The following is a 24,439-nucleotide window of genomic DNA, read 5'->3' on the forward strand; positions in this document are numbered from 1 at the left end:
TAGTGTTGATGCAACTAGCGAATTTCGGGACGAAATTCCCATTCAAGTTGGGGAGGATGTGACACCCCAGGAAAACCAGCAAACGATGTAACTTACCTAGCTTTAACTTACTTAGCTTCCTCAGTGAGTGCGTACCAAATTTCTGGACGAACTTTCCTTTTAGTTGGGGATACTGTGACAACTCGTAATTCGAACCCACTTCTGTGTAACGTTATGTGCTGATGTGAACTATTACGAATGATTAAACGTTATGATTTTGTGTTTGGTGTAATGTGATGAATGTATGTATATATTGGCTTAAACGCACAATACAAACCGATCGCACAACACACACATAAACTGAACCGCACAAGCCCTTTGGGCCACACCCTGTAATCGAACAATAGGGCAGCCCATGTAAGGGCCGGCCCACCCCTCTAAACCGTGTAAACACCCATGTTGGGGATTAGTAATCTCATTTTGTTACAAACACTATCACACACCAAAAACCCTAGCTTTTCTCTCCTTCTCGCTCAACTTGCGGCAACCGGATCCTCCATCCCGAAGACCTTCCTGTTCGTGGTGTGGATCACTTGCTTTCATTCGGTTAGTGTTAGATGATATATGATTATTGATTTCACATGTCTCAGATGATATATGATTGATGTTGTAAACTAGTTTGTGATAATCTTGTATAATTGGTTTTGCATGAGAATAACCAAGAACCAATTTGATGATGCTTGTTAAACTACTGTGATGTTATTTAAATTCGAATTGTGATAATGTTGTTCATGATAGTTGGCTCAAGTATGTGCATGGGGTTATGTTGATTTCACAGTTACATGTCCATATAAACGGATAGATGGTTGTTCATGAGAATATTGTTCATATGATTGGATTAGGGTTCTTATGAGATAGCTTAAACTTGCCCTGTTTGATCTATATATTACTAATTGATTTGTTCATATTGTGTTAATTGAAAATTTGTAACTAAGGAAACGGTTATTTTGGTCAACCGAGTTAATTGTGATTGTAACAATATTGCTCGAATTATGGAAACAACATAACTGCTTGGCATAAAATCGGATTCACATAAGTCCAACCGTACAAGGTCTCTTGGTCGCACAAGAGGCCCATTCGCACAAGGGAGCCGCTCGTACAAGGCTTCCGATCGCACAAGATCGGATCATATCCGATCGCACAAGCTGATCACTACGCACAAGATCCTCTGATCGCACAAGGCTAGCGGGTTAGCATCACTGTTGGGCCTTAAGCCCAATCCCAATCCCAAACGCACAAACTGATTCGGGCCGGACAGCCCAAGTGTCCAGTCGCACAAATCCAGCGAATCGCACAACTTGTACAATTTCATTTTGGGCCGTATGTGTTTGGGCTGTTTATCTATTTGGGCCGATTACCAGTGGGCTTATCTAATCGCACATTGTTTTATTGTTAAAGTGTTGCCATGACCTATACGTGTTTGTAACGTGTTAACTTTGTGTGAAACATACGTGCTTTACCTGAACCAAACCTGACTTGTATGGTAATTCTGTTAGGACGTGTTTGATCACTTTTAAGTCAAGTAACTTTGGTATAATCTGCCGAGCAAACCAAGGTGAGTTCATTGCATTTTCTCAAGCATGCGTCCCGGTGGTTTGGGACAACGGGTAAACATTTGGAAGGGAAAACATTGGGTAAACAACTTAATCGGTTTTGGTTACTGCCTGGAGGGCAATGGGGGTAATTAGTTGATAGCGCTATTAGGTGGGAAACCTCACACCGGGCCGTAAGGACGGGCGTGAACTAATTATCTGGATAGGGCTATGGTTATTAGAGGCACACTCCTCGGATACATATGGGCACACTCCCTAGGGTATCTAACGATGGCAACATAGCAAACGGTCGTTAAGGGGTACCCACTCCCCGGATACACATGGGCACACTCCCTAGGGTATCTAACATGAGCAACATTGTAACGCAACATTGGATCGCATTAACATACATCTGGTAACTCAACACGTTAACAAAACCTTGAACTCACCAGCGTAGTCTGACACACTTGTTTGCATGCTTGTAGGTCGTTAACTTTGGAACATGGACTTGCTATCTGGGCGTGCTGGAGTGGTCATGGATCGAAGCTACTGGATTATTTATAATTGATACTTTGGTTTTAAGTTTATTTTGAAACAATTACTAAACGACTTATCATATGCTTCCGCTACATAACTTTGTGAACTGATATTGTGTTTGACATATAATCTCGGCTATTATTGACATGTTTTATTTAAGTATTTACTATTGGTTCAATGTGATTGGTGGCTCAGACTCTGATGTGTAACACGCCTCGCGGGGTTTCCGCAGGTGGTATTTTGGGGGTGTTACAATCGCTATTTGTTTTTTCTATGTTATCCGAATCTATGATAGCACTCACGACCTTGCTTCACGAGACGAAACTAATAGGGCTAAGACATAGTGGTGTTTAGCTGTATTAGCAGACTTTCGTGGAAAAAGGCCATGTGGGCTAGTGTTAGTTTAAAATTATGGTGTTATTAAATCTAATCGAATCAAATGTCTCCATCGCTTGCAACGCATCGACTGTCGCTTATCGCTCGATGGTTGTCGCTATCAATTGACGCTATCGCTTTTCGCTTGTCGCTTATCACTTTCCACTTATCGTCGCCGCTTTCGACTATTGGGTATGTTGTGCTATCAATCGATTATTACCTCACTGGTATCACTGAACTGAGTTCGAAAACGACTTCATCGCTCAGTTCGCCCTTTCAAGACTTGATCCAACCCTTCTCATTTGGATCGAGTCATCGCAATTATGTCTGTACTATGTAGACACGTATGACACTGCCTCACGAGACGGAAGCCATATGAGTAAAACATGGTGGATACGCCGCTGGCACTTCCTATATATAAGTGTTTTAGCCATATTGTAGAACTTTCGTGGGAAAGTGCCATGCGGGGCTAGAGATGGGCATAATCGGGTATTCTTAAAACCCGGAACCGGTTCCAACCCGGAACCGGGTATGGATACAAGTGAGTGGAACCGGGTTCTCAGTGGAACCGGGTCCGGGTACAACCCAGGTACACATCAATTTTTTAGAACCGGTGTAACCAGTTTCGGGTACTATATGGAACCATAGTGAGTATTTCAATAAAGCTGATTGTTACTGTTCAGAACCGGTTCCACTGAAAAAAGCTGTTTTTATTTTTATTTTTGTACCGTTATAACCGGTTTTCAAATATAAAAATCGATTTCGGTGCATACATTTCAATTTGCATCCAATCCATCCATCTTCTTTCTTCTGTAAACACATTCAAAGAACAATATGGCATCGGAAGAAGGAGTTGTTTTGATTTTAGAAACCAAGCGTAACCCCGCAATTTGGAAATATTTTGATTTGTGTTTGATGTCGGATAACCATGAGATGGCTCGGTGCAAGAATTGTGGGAAGTTCATGAAGGCGGCAGCAAACTCCACCCGCAGCGGGGCTGACCCTAAACTTAAAATTTTTGGTATAATTAAAAGGCTTTGCTTACACAAATTTTAAACTTATCTGTCCTTACAAGACTTTTTCTATAAAAACTTTTTCAAAACCTTTGTACAAAACGAGATTTTCTTGTGACACCAGTGTGACAATCGACTCAAGTCAACGCCGTGGGGCGAGAAAATTTCGTAAAATGAGTTTAGTCACTTAAAGATCTTTCAGTAACCTAACAAACCTTTCTCATCGTGCTGGTGTGAACAACGCTACAGCTAACGCCACACCGTGAGAAGATTTTCATAAGCAAGTTTTTCCTAATTAATCGACTTTTCAGAAATTTTAAACGCCCTCTAATCACTTTCAGTGCGTGTTATCATCTTTTGTCCTGCAAATCACCCCACTCGCTGCTATCGCCGGTTATCGCGACACTCTCGCTCGTCAAATTTTAATCGATCACTCGCTTATCTAGACGCTTCTGATCGCTACTCTCATTCGTATCAACTCTTACAACCCTACTGGTGGATTAATTTCGGGACGAAATTTCCTAAAGCAGAGGAGACTGTAACAACCCGCACTTTCGTGCGTTGTTACTACTCGATATACTCGTTACGCCTAGCACCAGAGATTCGGATCATAATGTACCCACATCAGTTACATCACTATATCACAAAATTATCGCATATTCTATCACTATCACATCACATTACACTTGCTGACAACCACGAAGATGTCAAGTGAGGACCAATTCTACCCTCCTTGATAGCCGTGATGCGTCGCAGTGCAACTCATTACTTAAAATACATCTAACGTTCACGATGGCATTGAGAGAGGACCTATTCTACCCTCCTCGATGACCGTGAAGCGTCGCAAAGAAATCGAATATTCGAAACGAAACCCGGTTATTGTATCGCAACTTTGGATAATTAAATATATAATATGAATACGTACATACGGCCCCTTATGAATAATTAAATATATAATAAATATATATAACTATACGAAACAGTGTATTAAGATCACCGCAACGCGCAACGCACAAGATCCAAATGCTGAGACTCAACCCGCCGGAGGTGTCCAACCGATCGGACAAGACATGTCCAACCGATCGGACAGACATGCCAACCGATCGGACATACATGTCAGCCGATCGGACAGACATGCCAGCCGATCGGACAGACATGTCAGTCGATCGAACAGGACTCTGACCCCCATCAACTCACCCTCTCCTCCTCTCTTGCCTATAAATAGCCTTGTCACTTCACTTGAACAGTGAAATGACAGCTCTCAACCGACCAGGACGCTCTTGACCCTTCATCTCTCGATTTCTCACGATTCTTGTAAGTTTTCAACTTAAATCTTGTACTTCTTTGATCTACACGCACTCCTCGAACTTTCTATCTTTTAAATTTCAACTTTTAACCGTGAAATCAACGGATTTGAGGTGTTCTAGGGTGATGTCATCATGGAGTTCTTATGAACTTCAAGTGTTGGCCTCATTCCACCAAAAACAACTCAGATTCGAAGGATTTCCACAAGAATAAACAACATTTTCACAACATATCTACACATAATCATGAGTAAAAGGATTGAAAGATGATTTTTCAACTTCCTTTCAACCCTTTTACACCCAAAGCACTCAAGACCGGTATAATCGGAGCTCGTACCAACCTTCTGCTCATTTCTAGTGTCGTGTTGGTCCAAGATCCAATTTCTAACGATGAGACGACCAATTTCGGGTTAAACATGGAAAAACCGTCAAGAACAGCCAGATCTGATGGAACGGGGTGGTTCCCGACCGTTAGAACAAGTCGGGCTTGATGGTTTTCGGTTGTTTAGCACGTCACAGCAACACCTCGACAAAAACCATCGAAGAACCTTCAAGACCTTGTCGAATACAATTGGACAGGCCAGCCGATCGGACAGGCCAGCCGATCGGACAGGCCAGCCGATCGGACAGGCCAGCCGATCGGACAACCCATCCGATCGGATAGCAGCCCATCCAAATGGGCCGGCATTCGATCAGATTATCATTCGTTCTTATTTATCCCGCTATCATTTAACGCGCTATTAAAAGCTCATGTAATCAGTCTGTAATCAGGGCATTCTCAGACATTCTCCTGCCAATCCAACCAAACTGTGTTAACCTACCAAATACGCACTGTGAGTATACTTGAACCCCTTTTTATCGCATTTTTGGGTGTAACATACATTCCTAAACAAATCGAACTTATCAAACGAATTATTCAATCAATCAATTTATTGCTTGCGAGTAACTGTTATGCATAGATATACGTGATGCTAGTTGCATATGTGCTAGGACTTATACTCGCGACATCCCACCACGACTAGTATAGTACTATTGCGCCGGACGGGGTCTAGTTATGCCATCGAAGAATCGAGCATCGAGGACTTAGTTGGTAGTATCAGTTTTGTGAGTATATATGTCGTGTGTTACGTTTATGCATGTGGAAATTTGCAGCTCTTTTAAATCTATTACACTACTACATATCAAACCTGTATACTCACCAATACTTTAGTATTGACATTATTTTAATGTATGTTGCAGGTTTAGTCGCAGTCTACATCAATATCAAGCTAGGAAGTCTAGAAACTCACCTAAAAGTGTAGGTTGTTGGATTTGTATTGTTCGAGAGGACAAGAAATCTGTGATAACTTATGTGATTGTATTATTTGTTAGTATGGGATAACGAATGTAATAACTACTATCGCAAGATAGTTGTTATGGATTCTCTTGAGCAATCTGATTCGCCTAGTGCCGCGCCCCGATGATTCCGCCATCGGTTGGGGTGTGACATCCTGGGCCGCGACCTAATGGGCCGTAGGTCTCGCGGGGCGCGAGGCCCTTTACTTGCTGATCACCCCTTTAGCCACGTGTTGGACACGCGTCAAGACTAGAACCAGTGACTCAACAACCCTAAACTCTAGCTACATCCCTCGCGGGCCGCGAAGAAAGAAGAAGAGGCTCTCGCGGGGTGCGAGAGACCTCTGTCTCAGCTAAAAAGTGGCCAAACCCCTGCCTTTGATTTTTGTTCAGAACTTTCAATTCTCTCTCAATTTCTGTAGGTTAAAGCTATAGCCAAATACCCCCTAATAAGCGAAGCTCTGCCTTGTTGTAAGTATTATTACCCTCGATCACGTATACGTTACCCTGCTCGATTGATCTAGGACTCCGTAATTCATGTCAAGGCTCTGCCTGACTCAGTCGTTGGAGTTCTGTCCCGTGTAGTACCCGATTGATCTAGAACTCCGTAATGCATGTCAAGGCTCTGCCTGACTCAGTCATTGGAGTTTTGTCTCGTGTGGCACGGTTAATTTGATCTGGGTTATCTTACTAACACATGTGCATTGTTTAATTTTAATAGAGTATAACCAGGAGAATTACCAGGAAGCCCGTAGAGATACCTAAGTCTACAATGTGAGTCATTCCCCTTTTTGTAAATCTTTTTCTGAAAACCTCAAATGTTTTTAATTATACTTAACAGTGATTGAGTCTATGTATTCTACAATTGCTACGGGTATGTTGGGGTTTATATACATTACTTGACACTCGTTACTATTGTGAATAGTAGCATGACCACAAGTCAGGATTGACAGTACCGAATGAGTAATTGGATAGATATAAACATTGTCATCGCTCTCAATACTGTAAAGTTATAAAATTGTTTTGATTAAACTAGGATGCACTGCCAGTATTTCTTGCTGATAAAACCTTTTTAAAATGCATTTCAGGTAACTTAAATATGAAGTTAATAGAAGCCAGCTGGAGAGCACTGAAGGCTTAGAAAAGTAGCAATAAATTATATTGTAAATAAAACATGGGTTTTATCCCACTTGTTTATTATAAAATATGGTGTTTTAAACTCTGATAAATATTTCCTAACTACGGTCCTGATGAAAGTTTTCCGCTGCATAATTAATAAACACCGATACCATCTGACTGGTTCACGGCTCCCACTCCAAGGGTGGGGTCGGGGGCTGTGACACCTTGCTTCCCAACCCAACCTTTGTAACTATGGTTCTGGGAACTATAGAATATTAACACTGCTACATTTCCACATATGAAACCTTTCTAGCACTTCCTTGGCATACTTATTTTGACACATACTTATTCGGTTGCAATTTGAGTTACTTCCACACCTCAAAAATATTTCATCAAGCCCAAATCCGTCATGTTGAATTCTTGCATCATTGAGTCTTTAAACTTACTACCCAGTACCCATCATCTTGTCATTACCTGTATATATCAGGCCATCTATGTATAGACTTACAGTTACCACTCCTTTTGTTGTTTTCTTGATAAAGAGTGTATGATCATACTGACTCTTCTCGAAACCTTCCCTCATAAAGTAACTCTCAATTCGATTGAACAAGGCTCAGGGAGCCTGTTTGAACCCATAAAGAGCCTTTTTTAGTTTACACACCTTGAGCTCTTCCCCTTCCTTTACAAAGCCTTGTGGTTAGTCTAGAAACACAGTTCTTTCAACTCTCCATTTAAGAAAGCACACTTCACATCGAGTTGATTAATTTTCCACCCATTACGAGCTGCCATGGCTACAATGCTTTGGACTATATCCCATCTTGCCACCGATGCGTACACTTCATCATAATCCACACTTTTCCTTTGAGAGTATCTTTTTTTATGACCAACCGAGCCTTGGATTTCTCTACCTCCCCCTTCTCGTTTTTGAATAATCATTTGACTCCAATTGGTTTTATCCTATCTGGCTTGTCCACTAATTCCCAAGTTTTGTTTTTCATTATTGACTCCATCTCTTGCTCCATCGCCTATCTCCACCTTTGTTCTTTAATAGCCTTTTCATAACTTGCAGGGTCTTCAAATGAGCTGTACATAGCATAGTTAACTTCATCTTTTGAGACTCCTTCCCCACTATCATAGTCTCTCATCCAAGTGGGAAAATTAGTTTTCCTTTTGGATGTGTTCCCTTTGCGCCCCACGACTGTAACACCCCAACCGCGTAATACAACAAACCGCGATGGAAACGTGGGAGGGTCACGTTACAGGAATTGTTTCAAACACATGGTACATAAGGTTTTGTGTTATTGAATTAATAATTTACATTGTCTTGAACATAAAACACAAACAAAATACAACAAATGTCTTTAAGTTTTAAAGTAAACTAAGGCCCGAGTCTGTCCTATGTGTAGCATGCTTTAGCAAATCATACATTAGCACCTGAAAAATATATGAAAATAAAGTCAGCATGGAAAGCCGGTGAGTAACATAGGTTTTGTGGTAAAGACTCATGGCTTTGAGTGTTAAAAGAAAATGTTTAAGCGATTTCAAAAGTAGCCATGAATCTTTGACAAAAAAAGTGTTTCTTTTATAAAACCGTATGAAAAATCATTCGATTTAAAAGAAAATAGTGAATGGTTAACTTAATAACCCATATATGTCCTTGTAATAACCAATCGAAATGTCTTGTTTTAAATAAACCAACAAAATGACTTGTCTTGTGTAAACCAACAAATGACTTGTCTTGTGTAAACCAAATGTCTTGTCTTGTCTAATCAACTGTTTCGTATAAACCATGTGTGTTGAATAAACAAAATGTCTTGTTCAATCAAAAAGTTTTGTCTTGTATAAAATAATTGCTTTTATTACATAAAACAAATATGGATTGTTGGCGAATACATTCAAGCCTTGTTAACTGTCGGACAAACCTTTATAAAAATAAAGGTTTATCAATTATGTCACTCAATTTCTGTCATTCCCAGAGGTAACTTCCAAACCAACCTAGGAAGCGGGAATGGTTATAGTCGTTTTTAATTTAGATATTAAATTTTGTGACATAACCAAAAGGACCCTTTCACCTCTCAGGACAATTAGTTTTAGATAACATATAAAACTAAGTTTGTCGCGACTTGAAATAACCAATTTTGAGTTAATAGAAATCTATTAGGTTAATAGTTTAGGAAAATTAAAACTAGCTTAATTTGCAAAACTTAATTGGTTATGTTCGTTTTAAAAACAAACTTTGTTTTATAACAAAATTTTAACAAGTTGCAAAAATAATTTAGAACTTGTTTTAATGTGATTGTTTTAATATTTTAAAGGAAAAATTACAAGTTTTGTCCTTCATCTTTATATCACTTTTCAGGCGGTGTTCTTTTTAACGAATATTGACAAGCGGTGTCCTTTACTAGGTATTTTGTTGCAAGTTTAGTCCTTTACACCCAACCCAGTTAAAAAACCCTGTTAATTGTTGGGTGTAAAGAACTAAAATTGCAACAAAATACCTAGGTAAAGGACTAAACTTACAACAAGATACCTAGTAAAGGACACCGTTTGTAAACAATTAACATGGTTTTTTAACTGCGTTGGGTGTAAAGGACTAAACTTGCAACAAAATACCTACTAAAGGACACCGCCCGTCAACATTCGCTAAAAAGGAGAAAAGTGGTATAAAAATAAGGGTGGAGATACAATAGGAAGTTTATTTGGCTAGGAAGGATAGGAAGTGATCTTGACCATCCATTAAGTTAATCAAGGGCTAAGATTAAATCAGGGAAATTGAAAGTAAGAAAAGAGGCGCGTGAGTTTGTTCAAGGGCATTCTAGTCAATCCAAGCCAATAGTTTCTCTCTCCTCCAATTTCCCCCCATTTTTTAAACGTTAATAACTCTTTCATACGACATTATTTTTTTATAAAAATTGCACCAAAAAAACGAGCGTTTTTTATCTTTAAAACGAGTATACTATTGCTATATTTAAAAAAAAATTTAAAACCCAGTTGCGTAAAACGCAATAGAAAAACCACCAGCTACGTAAAACGCAATGAAAAAAAAACCTAAAAAATGACATTTTTCTAAAACGCAATGCACCAAAAACACAAAGAAATGACTTATTTGTAAAACGAAATGGCCAGAAAACACATAGAAATGTTTTATTTGTAAAACGCAATGGCCAGAAAACACATAAAAATGTGTTTTACCTAAAACGCAATGCACCAAATGTAACGCCCGGCTCTTTTGTACTTTCCATTTATAGAAAGTTTTGTTCGTACTTCTATTTTTGGAAACTTTGTATTCTTGTAATCGTTCCCTTCTTTGTAATCATTGTCAAACCGAGACTTGGATCATTAATGAAGCTTGTATTTTGTTACGTTTATGTTATACACACTCTATGTATGCTCGTATGTTCGACTTCGTGAATCAATCGATGTTTAATCGTCATTCTTGGAAACTATGTGCGAAACTTGTAATTAATCTAAACTTATGCATGGAACGTATTTTGAACGAGAACGACACTTGATTTGATACTTATATGCATAATTATACTTGGTTTATACTCCTCGTACCTGGGTTTACCTTAAAATATGCTTTTGTGGCAAGAATGGTCCTTAAAAACCCTAAAATCATCAAATACACAACTCTAGGGGCCAAATTGTAACTTTTGAAACTTATATCCGGAACCTTAAAGGCGCACGGCCCACGTGGACTTACCCTGTCCCCTTACGCGGCCCGCATGGGCTTCAGATTCGCAGAAAACACATTCAGCTGCTGATCTACGCGAATTGGCACGAAATCCCACTTTCTAACACTCCCCAATCACCATTAAGCCACCTCTAAACACCTCCAATCATGCTCAAACTCTTCCACTATAAATATACACCTTCTCCAAGCATTTCTACACTTTCAACACTCTCAAATCACTCCAAATTCACTCTCAAATCAGTTGTAAATCTGCATTTTCGGACAGATTCATACTCTAGCACAAAAGTGAGTATAACTTGCTCATTTCTTAACGAAATCACTCGATTCTTCTTCCTACTTGCTTGGATAATCATGGAGTTCGATTCCTTGACTTCTCCTTGGAGAAATCAGACCTGGAATTGCTCCGAAATTGCCCAAAAACTTTCTGTTTTGTTTTATGTTCTTCAAAAAACTTGTTTAAACTTCATCCAACTTGTGTCTAACACATCTCACACCAATGTCCTAATGCTTACAACCCCTTTTATGGTTGGTTAAGCTTAAAAACATGGTTGAGACACTTGAATCAGAGGATTAAACCTCATAAACTTTCTGTTTTGTTAGGGTACTTAACCACAAGTCATGTCAAGCTTAGACTTTGATGAATGAGTGATTGTGGAACAACTTGGGTTGTTCCAACATAAAATCCTCACATGATTTGATGATTTCTTTTAGTTTAGATTATTTACATACTTGTATTTACCCTAGTTCGTGACCCTCCTTGGTTGTCTTTACATCAAGTGAAGTGGTGAACATAAAAGGGGTCCCTAAATGGAAGCATGTTCTTCCTACCCCATACATGACATTCATGAATAACTCGAGGTGCCTAAACGAAGATCTTAACCTTCTACCTCCTACTTAAAATATGTAATACTTAAATATATATATACACACATTCGAACCTTTAATATTAAACTTGTGTTTATATGTTAAGTCAGTAGAATGACATCTAGGACTTAACACTCTAAGTATGATTCTAATGGGCTTACTACCCATGAAATACAATATAACCCTAGTGGTTACGTAGTGTCATATAAGAGTGTAAGTTAAAGATGATTATTTTGATATCATACTTTATGTTTTGTTAAACTCCAAATTTATAATCTTCCGTTATACGCCAAACTCACACACCTACGTTTCCTTATGTAGAAGGACTAGGTGCTCCAACTTAATCCATCCACCAAACTCGCTCGCGGGATTTCAAGTGGGAAAGCTTGCAACTACCGTGAGTATACTCGATCCCTTTTTGTTTTAAACACTTTTGGGATGCAACATGTATTCTATATTAAACGCACGAAACCTTGAAACTTATTTGAAACATGCTCTATCCATTTAAACATGAAACATGAAACTTGTGATACTTGAGACTTTTTGTGCTATGTGAACGTTTAATCCCTGTGTGTAGTTCCGCCTTAACGATAGTAGCGCTATAGGGGTAATGCACCTCCCCCATTTGTAGTCGAGGGGTATTGTTAGGATGAGACATGTTAACCTCCCGGGAAACTTTGGGATAGGCACTTTAACGCATTGGAAACTTGGGCTATCACTTGGACTGCGTAAACTAGCATGGCTGAAACTATTTTATTATGTTCATGTTGGATTTGAGTCTCTTATTCTATTATGCTATGTAAACAAACTTGTATACTCGCTCATTGCCTTTGCATTGAAACTCTATTTTAATACATGTTGCAGGTTGATTAATGAAGTATGGATGATTGATGAAACAAGTTAGGGTGGACTAGATACACACCTAAATTTATCTATCTTTTGTTTGTTATGGTATTTGTTGAAACAATGTTGTTATTTCCTTTTGAATTTTGTATGACATTTAGTTTTGAAATGAAATTTGAAATTAATTAAATATTGTCACATAGTGTTATGACGTCTCTAGCAATCTATACACACTTCGTCTCATCCCGATGTTTCCGCCATCGGTTGGGGTGTGACAGATTGGTATCAGAGCCATAACTATAGGGAATTAGGAAAAATTGCCATGCTTTTGCCCTAATCTATAGTTCTAGGAATTTTGCCTCTTATTTGTTGTTTAAAACTTTTGTACTCTACCATGCATGCTTCCTAGCTATACTTCTTGTTGATTAAATTTATGTGCCTTTCCTAAGGCTAACACGAATACACTTATGCTATTTTTTTATGCTCTTGTAACACCAACGAGAAGAATTTACCAAAATAGGCGTGAAACCCACAATTTGGTAAACGACTCTCATTCTACCTTAATCTATTTTTGCACGAAATTTCACCATTAAGCTAGGAGTGACATCCACAACTTAATGGTAATTTCCATTTCAACTCTAGTGGACCCTCGTCAAGGTGTCAAAATTTTATTTTGGCCGACGAGTACCAACCACATTTAGGGTACGAAATCGTCAAGTTAGGGGTGAAACCCGCATCTCGTCGATTAAGTCCCATTCCTCGATTTTTATTCTCGCCAAAGTCCCGAATGTTTCAATCATTTAGAGATGTGTAGTAACCGGAAGGGTAAGATACCGTTAATCGCTTCTCGACGAGAGTATCTTACTTATAGGCCAAAGCACAATATCTTTAATTCGAAAGAACTTTCGACCCACTTTGGAATAGTCGACGTTTCTCTACCCGAAACAATCCAATGTTTTATTGAGCCTCTCTTTTATGTATCTCAATTTATATGTGATTTCATACTTGAACGTTCATTCATTTTCAAATGTCGTTTTAATCATTTCGCACGTTATCGCAATCACAAACAATAATAATCCCTCGTGAACAAACTAAATTTACAATGCTTTCGTTTATTCATGTTATGCTATGTGGAATTCATGACTATGCTATATGAAACGTTTAAACTTTTATTCTATGTAAATCAAGTTGAACCTCTTATGCTATGTGAACCTTTATGCTATGTGATCAATTTCGTTTTCTTAAATAAACATTATGACCAAGTCTCACCTATTCGTTCTTTTGAATCTTAGATGTCTTCTCGTCACTCCAACGCGTCTAAGAAGTCAAAGTCTCGCTCCACAAAGAAGATGATGGCTTTCATGGCCGATCAATTTGCTCGCGTCGTCCCAAAGGTCATTTCTGAGATTCGAGCCTCTGAAACTCCTCACTCTTCCGTTGACTCTAAGGTTGAAGCACGCAAGCCCGTCTCGTTCAACTTCAAGCACTTTTCATCGTGCAATCCAAAGCCATTCACTGGCAATGATGGGGTGACAGCCATGCTCGAGTGGTTTGACAGCATAGAGGTCACATTCATCAATAGCGAGTGCCCCGATGAGCTCAAGACGCACAGCGCGACTGGGGTATTCCAAGCCCGAGCTCTCGAGTGGTGGACGAATGAAAGAAACATCCGTTCGAACGAGCTGCCATATGCTTTGACATGGGAAGAGACTAAGGCCCTGATGATGGATGAGTTTTGTCCTCCGCATGAGCAACAAAAGTTGGAGGAAGAATTTTGGGTATTAAAGCAGATTGGTGATGACAACCTAGCCTACACCACCCATTTCAAACAACTCTGTTTCATTGTCCCTCACCTTGTCTCGACCCCTGATCGCAAGAAAAGCAAGTATATCAATGGTCTACCCCCTAGCATGCGTGATACGATCGAGGCAGCCAAACTCGATAGCATCGAAGACATTTACCGTTTGGCCGCGTCCTTGAACAACAACCGTGTTCGCGATAAGCAAGCCGCAAACCTCGTTCCTTCGAAGCCAGCCCATCAAATCACCCAACAATCGAATAACAATAGGGGAAAGAAGCGAAAGCAATCCAACCCCGTTTGTAACGCGATTGTGCCGCCTATTAACCCGAACCCTGTTGCTCCTGATAACACCCAAAAGTCGTACACTGGGATTCACCCCAAGTGTGCTACTTGTAACTACCATCATCCCGTCAATGCTAGGTGTCGTCGTTGTGACAATTGCAACCGTTATGGTCATACTATCAATTTTTGTCGCCAACAACAACAACAAGCACCACCAGCTCAGCAAGCCCTACCTGCTCCTCAAAACGCAAGACCCGCTAGAGCTTGTTTCAAATGTGGGGATGCTAATCATCTTCGTCCTCAATGCCCACAATGGAATCAAGAGCAGCAACAACCTCCTCGTGGACGCGCCTTCAACCTGAACGCGAATCAAGCGCGCAACGCCAATGATGTCGTTAACGGTACGTTTCTTGTTAACCATCTTTATGCTTGGATACTATTTGATATTGGTGCGGACAAAAGCTTTGTGTCCTTAGAATTCGAATCATTGTTAAATTGCACACGCTCTAAGCTACCTAAGTCGTTTTCCGTTGAAGTCGCCAATGGCAAGTCTATCTTAGTCGATTCCATTCTCCTCGATTGTCGTCTTACTCTTAACGAGCATGCTTTCTCTATCGATCTTATACCCATGAAATTGGGTAGTTTCGACGTCATCATAGGCATGGATTGCCTTCAAAAGAATCATGCTGAGATCGCTTGTCACGAGAAATTCGTTCGCTTACCTCTTCCATCCGGTGACGTTTTGCACGTTTATGGAGACCGACCTTCAAAGGGACTAAAGTTGATGTCCTGCACACAAGCGAACAAGTACTTACGCAAACAGTACTTTGCCTTTTTAGCCCACGTTGTGGAAGAAAAGGGCAAGGGAAAAAGTTTAAGTGATGTTCCAGTGGTGCGCGACTTCCCTGACGTCTTTCCTAAAGATCTACCCGGTCCTCCTCCTCCTCGATCTGTTGATTTTCGTATTGACCTCGTACCTGGTGCGACTCCTGTTGCCAAGGCTCCTTATCGTCTTGCACCTTCCGAGATGCAAGAATTGTCTTCTCAGCTTCAAGAACTCCTCGATAAGGGTTTCATTCGCCCAAGTACCTCTCCTTGGGGTGCTCCTGTGCTTTTCGTTAAAAAGAAAGATGGTTCTTTCCGCGTGTGTATCGACTATCGTGAGCTCAATAAACTCACCGTCAAGAATCGTTATCCTCTCCCGCGTATCGACGACCTCTTTGATCAACTTCAAAGCGCTACCTGTTTCTCCAAAATCGATCTTCGTTCTGGTTATCTCCAACTTCGAGTCCTCGAAGAAGACGTTCCCAAAACCGCTTTTCGCACACGCTATGGACATTACGAGTTCGTGGTCATGCCTTTTGGCTTGACCAACGCACCCGCTGTGTTCATGGATCTCATGAATCGTATTTGTAAGCCTTACTTGGATCGCTTTGTGATCGTCTTCATTGATGATATTCTCATTTATTCTAAATCTCGAGCCGATCATGAGCGTCATCTCTGCCTTATACTCGAACTTTTGCGTGTTGAACGTTTATATGCTAAGTTTTCTAAATGCGAGTTTTGGATCAAAGAAGTTCAATTCCTTGGGCACGTTGTTAGTGAAAAAGGAATCCATGTCGACCCTTCAAAAATCGAAGCCGTGAAGAATTGGACCGCGCCTAAATCTTCTTCTGAAATCCGTTCTTTCTTAGGATTGGCGGGTTATTACCGTCGATTCATCTCGAACTTTTCAAAGATCGCCGTTCCTCTCACCTCGCTGACTCAAAAAGAGAAACCTTTTGCTTGGGGTCCTGAGCAAGAGGAATCTTTTCAAACTCTCAAGGACTTACTTTGCAACGCTCCTATCCTCGCACTCCCTGATGGGAATGATGATTTCATGGTGTATTGCGATGCATCGAATCGTGGTCTTGGTTGTGTGCTCATGCAACGAGACAAAGTCATCGCTTACGCCTCTCGCCAACTCAAAATACATGAGAAAAATTATACTACCCACGACCTCGAGCTTGGCGCAGTTGTTTTTGCGTTAAAGATTTGGCGACACTACCTATATGGTACTAAGTGTGTGGTTTTCACTGACCATAAGAGCCTACAACACATCTTTGACCAAAAAGAATTCAATATGCGACAGCGACGTTGGGTGGAATTGCTCAACGACTACGACTGCGAGATTCGCTACCACCCTGGTAAGGCGAATGTCGTGGCCGATGCACTTAGTCGTAAGGCTCATGTAGATGTCATTCGTTGTTTTCATATCTCGAGCGATCTTCACAATCGCATTCGTGAAGCGTCGTACTCCTCTATCAATGAAGGTTCCATGGCTGTAGAAATACGTGGAGCATCTGAAAGTCAACTCGTTTCTAAACCTGATGGTCTCCTCTATTGTTGCGATCGCATTTGGATACCAGATCGTGACAATCTTCTTGACCTTATCATGAACGAAGCACACAAATCTAAGTACTCAATTCATCCTGGCGCTGACAAGATGTACCATAATCTACGTACATCCTATTGGTGGCCCGGTATGAAGAAAGACATTGTTGCGTACGTTTCTAAGTGTCTTACCTGTTCGAAAGTCAAAGCCGAGCACCAACGACCTTCCGGTCTACTCGAACAACCTGAAATCCCGTATGGAAATGGGATAGCATTGCGATGGACTTCATAACTAAACTCCCGCGTACACCCTCTGGTTACGACAGCATTTGGGTAGTCATTGATCGTTTGACTAAGTCCGCACAATTCATTCCCATTCGCGAAGATTTCAAGGTTGAACGACTTGCTCGTATCTATACCAATGAAGTCATACGCCATCATGGTGTTCCCCTCGACATCATTTCTGATCGTGATGGTCGATTTACTTCGCGTCTCTGGCAAACTTTTCAGTCCGCTATGGGTACTCATTTGAATTTCAGTACGGCTTTTCATCCTTAAACGGATGGACAGACTGAACGTACTATCCAAACCCTAGAGGACATGCTCCGTTCTTGTGTCATCGACTTTGGTGGTAGTTGGGATGTGCATTTACCTTTGATCGAGTTCTCGTACAACAATAGCTATCACCCCAGTATTCAAATGGCTCCTTTCGAGGCATTGTATAGTCGCAAATGCCGATCTCCCTTAAGCTTGCACGAGATTGGTAACAAACATTTTACTGGCCCTGAGATCATACAAGAAGCAACGGATAAGATTCTTCAAATCCGTGACAATCTACTCAAGGCTCGAAGTCGTCAAAAGAGCTACGCTGACAAGGGACGCAAACCTATGGAATTCAACGTTGGTGACCATGTCCTTCTCAAGGTGTCTCCTTGGAAAGGAGTGGTTCATTTTGGTAAAAAGGGAAAACTTGCCCCTCGCTATGTTGGTCCTTTCAAGATACTCGAAAGGATTGGTAAAGTGGCTTATCGACTCGATTTACCTCAAGAGCTCAACAACGTGCATCCAACGTTCCACGTCTCTAACCTAAAGAAATGTCTCGCTGATGAAGGACTTCAAGTTCCTCTCGAAGATCTTCATATCAACAATACTATGCATTTTGTGGAAAAGCCGGTGGAAATCGTAGAACAAGAAGTTAAGTTATTAAGGCGCAGTAAAATTCCTATCGTCAAGGTTAGATGGGAAGGAAAACGTGGCGCCGAATTTACTTGGGAGCTCAAAAAGGATATGAAATCAAAGTATCCTCATCTTTTCCCTACGTCTTCCTAAATTTCGGGATGAAATTTCCTAAAGGAGGGGAGACTGTAACGCCCGGCTCTTTTGTACTTTCCATTTATAGAAAGTTTTGTTCGTACTTCTATTTTTGGAAACTTTGTATTCTTGTAATCGTTCCCTTCTTTGTAATCATTGTCAAACCGAGACTTGGATCATTAATGAAGCTTGTATTTTGTTACATTTATGTTATACACACTCTATGTATGCTCGTATGCTCGACTTCGTGAATCAATCGATGTTTAATCGTCATTCTTGGAAACTATGTGCGAAACTTGTAATTAATCTAAACTTATGCATGGAACGTATTTTGAACGAGAACGACACTTGATTTGATACTTATACGCATAATTATACTTGGTTTATACTCCTCGTACCTGGGTTTACCTTAAAATATGCTTTTGTGGCAAGAATGGTCCTTAAAAACCCTAAAATCATCAAATACACAACTCTAGGGGCCAAATTGTAACTTTTGAAACTTATATCCGGAACCTTAAAGGCGCACGGCCCGCGTGGACTTACCCTGTCCCCTTACGCGGCCCGCATGGGCTTCAGATTCACAGAAAACACATTCAGCTGCTGATCTACGCGAATTGGCACGAAATCCCACTTTCTAACACTCCCCAATCACCATTAAGCCACCTCTAAACACCTCCAATCATGCTCAAACTCTTCCACTATAAATATACACCTTCTCCAAGCATTTCTACACTTTCAACACTCTCAAATCACTCCAAATTCACTCTCAAATCAGTTGTAAATCTGCATTTTCGGACAGATTCATACTCTTGCACAAAAGTGAGTATAACTTGCTCATTTCTTAACGAAATCACTCGATTCTTCTTCCTACTTGCTTGGATAATCATGGAGTTCGATTCCTTGACTTCTCCTTGGAGAAATCAGACCTGGAATTGCTCCGAAATTGCCCAAAAACTTTCTGTTTTGTTTTATGTTCTTTAAAAAACTTGTTTAAACTTCATCCAACTTGTGTCTAACACATCTCACACCAATGTCCTAATGCTTACAACCCCTTTTATGGTTGGTTAAGCTTAAAAACATGGCTGAGACACTTGAATCAGAGGATTAAACCTCATAAACTTTCTGTTTTATTAGGGTATTTAACCACAAGTCATGTCAAGCTTAGACTTTGATGAATGAGTGATTGTGGAACAACTTGGGTTGTTCCAACATAAAATCCTCACATGATTTGATGATTTCTTTTAGTTTAGATTATTTACATACTTGTATTTACCCTAGTTCGTGACCATCCTTGGTTGTCTTTACATCAAGTGAAGTGGTGAACATTCAAGGGGTCCCTAAATGGAAGCATGTTCTTCCTACCCCATACATGACATTCATGAATAACTCGAGGTGCCTAAACGAAGATCTTAACCTTCTACCTCCTACTTGAAATATGTAATACTTAAATATATATATACACACATCCGAACCTTTAATATTAAACTTGTGTTTATATGTTAAGTTAGTAGAATGACATCTAGGACTTAACACTCTAAGTATGATTCTAATGGGCTTACTACCCATGAAATACAATATAACCCTAGTGGTTACGTAGTGTCATATAAGAGTGTAAGTTAAAGATGATTATTTTGATATCATACTTTATGTTTTGTTAAACTCCAAATTTATAATCTTCCGTTATACGCCAAACTCACACACCTACGTTTCCTTGTGTAGAAGGACTAGGTGCTCCAACTTAATCCATCCACCAAACTCGCTCGCGGGATTTCAAGTGGGAAAGCTTGCAACTACCGTGAGTATACTCGATCCCTTTTTGTTTTAAACACTTTTGGGATGCAACATGTATTCTATATTAAACACACAAAACCTTGAAACTTATTTGAAACATGCTCTATCCATTTAAACATGAAACTTGTGATACTTGAGACTTTTTGTGCTATGTGAACGTTTAATCCCTGTGTGTAGTTCCGCCTTAACGATAGTAGCGCTATAGGGGTAATGCACCTCCCCCATTTGTAGTCGAGGGGTTTTGTTAGGATGAGACATGTTAACCTCCCGTGAAACTTTGGGATAGGCACTTTAACGCATTGGAAACTTGGGCTATCACTTGGACTGTGTAAACTAGCATGGCTGAAACTATTTTATTATGTTCATGTTGGATTTGAGTCTTTTATTCTATTATGCTATGTAAACAAACTTGTATACTCGCTCATTGCCTTTGCATTGAAACTCTATTTTAATACATGTTGCAGGTTGATTAATGAAGTATGGATGATTGATGAAACAAGTTAGGGTGGACTAGATACACACCTAAATTTATCTATCTTTTGTTTGTTATGGTATTTGTTGAAACAATGTTGTTATTTCCTTTTGAATTTTGTATGAAATTTAGTTTTGAAATGAAATTTGAAATTAATTAAATATTGTCACATAGTGTTATGACGTCTCTAGCAATCTATACACACTTCGTCTCATCCCGATGTTTCCGCCATCGGTTGGGGTGTGACACCAAAAACACAAAGAAATGACTTATTTGTAAAACGCAATGGCCAGAATACACTTAAAATGTCTGTTTTCTAAAACGCAATGGCCAGAAAACACATAAAAAAGTGTTTTACCTAAAACGCAATGCACCAAAAACACAAAGAAATGTCTTATATGTAAAACGCAATGGTCAGAAAACACTTAAAAATGACTCATTTCTAAAACGCAATGGACACATAAAACCGTCTGTCACTGTGAACTGTCTGAATTGTCTACGAATTACTGTCTTCGAAATGAGCCAATCTCTGCCCCTTGGACCCCGCAAAGGGGCTGCCACCCCTGGGACCCCGCTACCGGGGGCTGCCGCCCCCGGACCCCCGCAAAGATCGTAAAACACAATGACTAAATCAAAAACCCAGATCGTGAAAATGAAATTAAAGAATTTCTTACCTAGATCGTGTAACACCTCGAAAATTTTGTGTCCAATAATGTATTGACACGTGTCTTGAGTTTACACGTGGCATTTAATATTAAATAAAGGACTAAAGTTGACAAACCTTGAAAGTATGTAAATTCGAGGGTTATAAATGTCAAACAAGCGTAAGTATACTGTATAGTAACCCTAAACAATGCTCGTACCTTCAAACGAATAAATCATGGATCGTACGGAAGCGAAACGCGGAAGAAAGTGAGAGATTACAAGTTGCGGGGGTTAACTGTGTCAACATGTTTAATTATACCTCTGAGTGACCCTTTGACGTACCCGAGACTTTGTAACAGTAAAATACGCTCACTAAAATATACTGTATAAATTCCGCGAAGTTCCGTTTTAAAACGAGAAAGTTATGATCAAATTCGTACGAGAAGGGTTAAAAGCGTCAACAATGAAAGTTAAGGCTTTCCGAATAATTTACAAGATAACCGGGGACTTGACAATACGGGTAATTAACACGAGGCCCTTAGTTGTAAATAATCAAGGGCCAAATCGCAAAGTTACCCCTTCAAACCCGAAATGTCAGGTTATTAATTACCAAAGATTTCGTTACTAAATACCAGGATTTTATTAATCATTACAAAAGATTGAAAAAGATTTAAAAATAACCTTTACAGACCGCAAGGGTCCTGCCTTACGGACCGTAAAGGGGTGAATGATTAAGCTTGTCTCCGCCACAGGCTTACGGACCGCAAGGCCCAAGCCATACGGTCCGTAAGCGATGCCCAGCGACAGAAAGTTGGCTGTTGGCTGTTTAAAGCGGTAAAACATATATGAATGGGTTTCCCAGAGGTATGGGCGTCCCCTACTCGACCCATAGCACCTTAGGACACCTGCCATTCATCCATACTCCTTTGTAGTGTGTGTTGTAATGATCTAGAGGCAAGTTGTGTACTATAAATAGGCATACATGGTTCACAATTGAAACACACCTCAAAACACACTCTCTGATCATTTCTGAAGCTCCCAAGTGTTCTTCTCTAGTTCTAAGTCTTACATCAAGTCTCTGTAAGTATGCCAAACCTTCTATGGTTTAGTTTTTGCTTAGTATATAGCTAAAAATCAAACCGTCGTAATTACGGTTTGACTTCGAGATTAGTCTACAATGGCTCAGTCATATCTCGAATCAAAAGTAGTTATGAGTTGGTATTTATGTGGGTAATAAACCTCTAAAAGGGTTCCCCCTGATCACCACTCTAACTAGTTCAAATATCGAGTCAAACGTCTGCTTAAAAAGTCAACAGAAAGCCATTTTGCGATTTTGTACATAATCTGTAATGTATATGCTATGAAACCTGTTTTGATGATCATGAAATATGATAATAAGTATATAAACTCGTCTAAGCATGTTTGATCCGAGCGTTTGCGATATTGAACCGGTTCGGAGCCGAATGTCGCAAAAGTTTGACTTTTGCTTTGACTTCAGTTCTGACCCGTTTTAGTACAATGTAGATATGCCTTAGGACTCTCTTAGGACCAGGTCACGTGATGGTATCACCCTCTGTGACCGGTTCGTTGTTTGTCCGAGTCTTTTACGCATTTCCGTTAATTACTTAAAAGTTGACCGTAACGCCCTTTTTAAAATAAAACGAGTATTTCGGACACGTGAAGGGACCATAACCTTGCTTACTAAATTCTAAGCATATCCCTAAAGTTTCACGCCAATCCGAGGTCTAGAATGGGAGTTATGCTAAATAGCGCATTTATAAGAAACTTTTGTAATAAACGGCGCAATTACCATAACGCCTACCTAAAACAAGAATTCGTCACCAAAACTTTTACCCACTGTAGTAAAATAATATTTTGGGATTTTTAGAGATTTTTAATTAATTTTAACCTGCTCATAACCTGCGGTTATGGCTACGGTTCGGTAAATACTGAATATGCCCTTTTTGGCCAAAACTTGAGTTCTACAAGGTCTTTTGACCCGATTCCAGTTGCTACTGATTTTAAATAATAAATAAGATATTTTAGACTTATTAAACTGATCGGGAAGCTCAGGTTTCCTATAGAACTCAGAAAGCCCTTTTAAAAGTCTTTAAAATGACCGGAAAACCCCTACGGGGCGTATAATGAACTAAAACTCGTTACGGGCATTATGGAAGGTATCCCACTGATACCACAACCTCTTTAAAGTATATTGACTTAGGAAAACAGTGTAGGACTCCTACGGTTACCCGTTGCGCCTATTGCGCGCACGGTTCGGCTTATGTAACTAGTTTACATAAATTAGCCGATACGGGTCAAACCATATCATTTTGACCCCAAGATTCAGAGTGTGAACATTAAACCCGTATAAAACGAGTCTCCGAACTTGTTGGGTCAGAATCACATTCCATTCTCGGTTTTCACCTTTCACGCGATTAAACCGTATCTATCCCTCGAAACTAACCGGTCTAGGCTACGGCTAATATAAAGACCCGTTAGGATTCTAATAGGTTATTTTAAAACCTTCGTTCCAGAATAGGAGCCCCAGTAAAAGATATCTGTGATTTAACTGATTAAGGACAATACTTGCAAAGGTAAATACTTTTAACTTATTTTCCCTTATACGGGCTTGGGTTACGGTATATAAAATACCGCTTGATTGAGCATCAAATCTTCCATCGCTTAGGTGGTTAATTGAATAATTTGATCGGCTCATTTAAACAGTCTTGTTACTTAAAAGCCTTTGGGGGGTTAATGACCATGTCCCGGATATCCTAGGCATCATTTTACGAAATGGCCACGACCTCGACACCCGGGTGTAGGCGTACACCCGGTATTATGTCTATACTATTAAAAGACGTAGCCGTTGGTTTACCCACCACGGTTTTACGCAAAGTGGTGTGTTTATTGATCTTTAACCCGGGATAGATCCGGGCTACTGAACGCAAAAAAGGAACATGTAAATCGTTCACAAGATTATAATTTTAAATAATTCTCCCAAGTTATAAAAGAATTTGTGCCTCGTGCATTCAAATCAATTTTAAATAAACATTTTACAAAAGTGTCGGTTGAATGTATTTACCAGTGTAAACTGACGTATTTTCCCAAA

Source organism: Helianthus annuus, chromosome 6 (genome assembly GCF_002127325.2).
Source record: "Helianthus annuus cultivar XRQ/B chromosome 6, HanXRQr2.0-SUNRISE, whole genome shotgun sequence".
Lineage (NCBI taxonomy): Eukaryota > Viridiplantae > Streptophyta > Magnoliopsida > Asterales > Asteraceae > Helianthus > Helianthus annuus.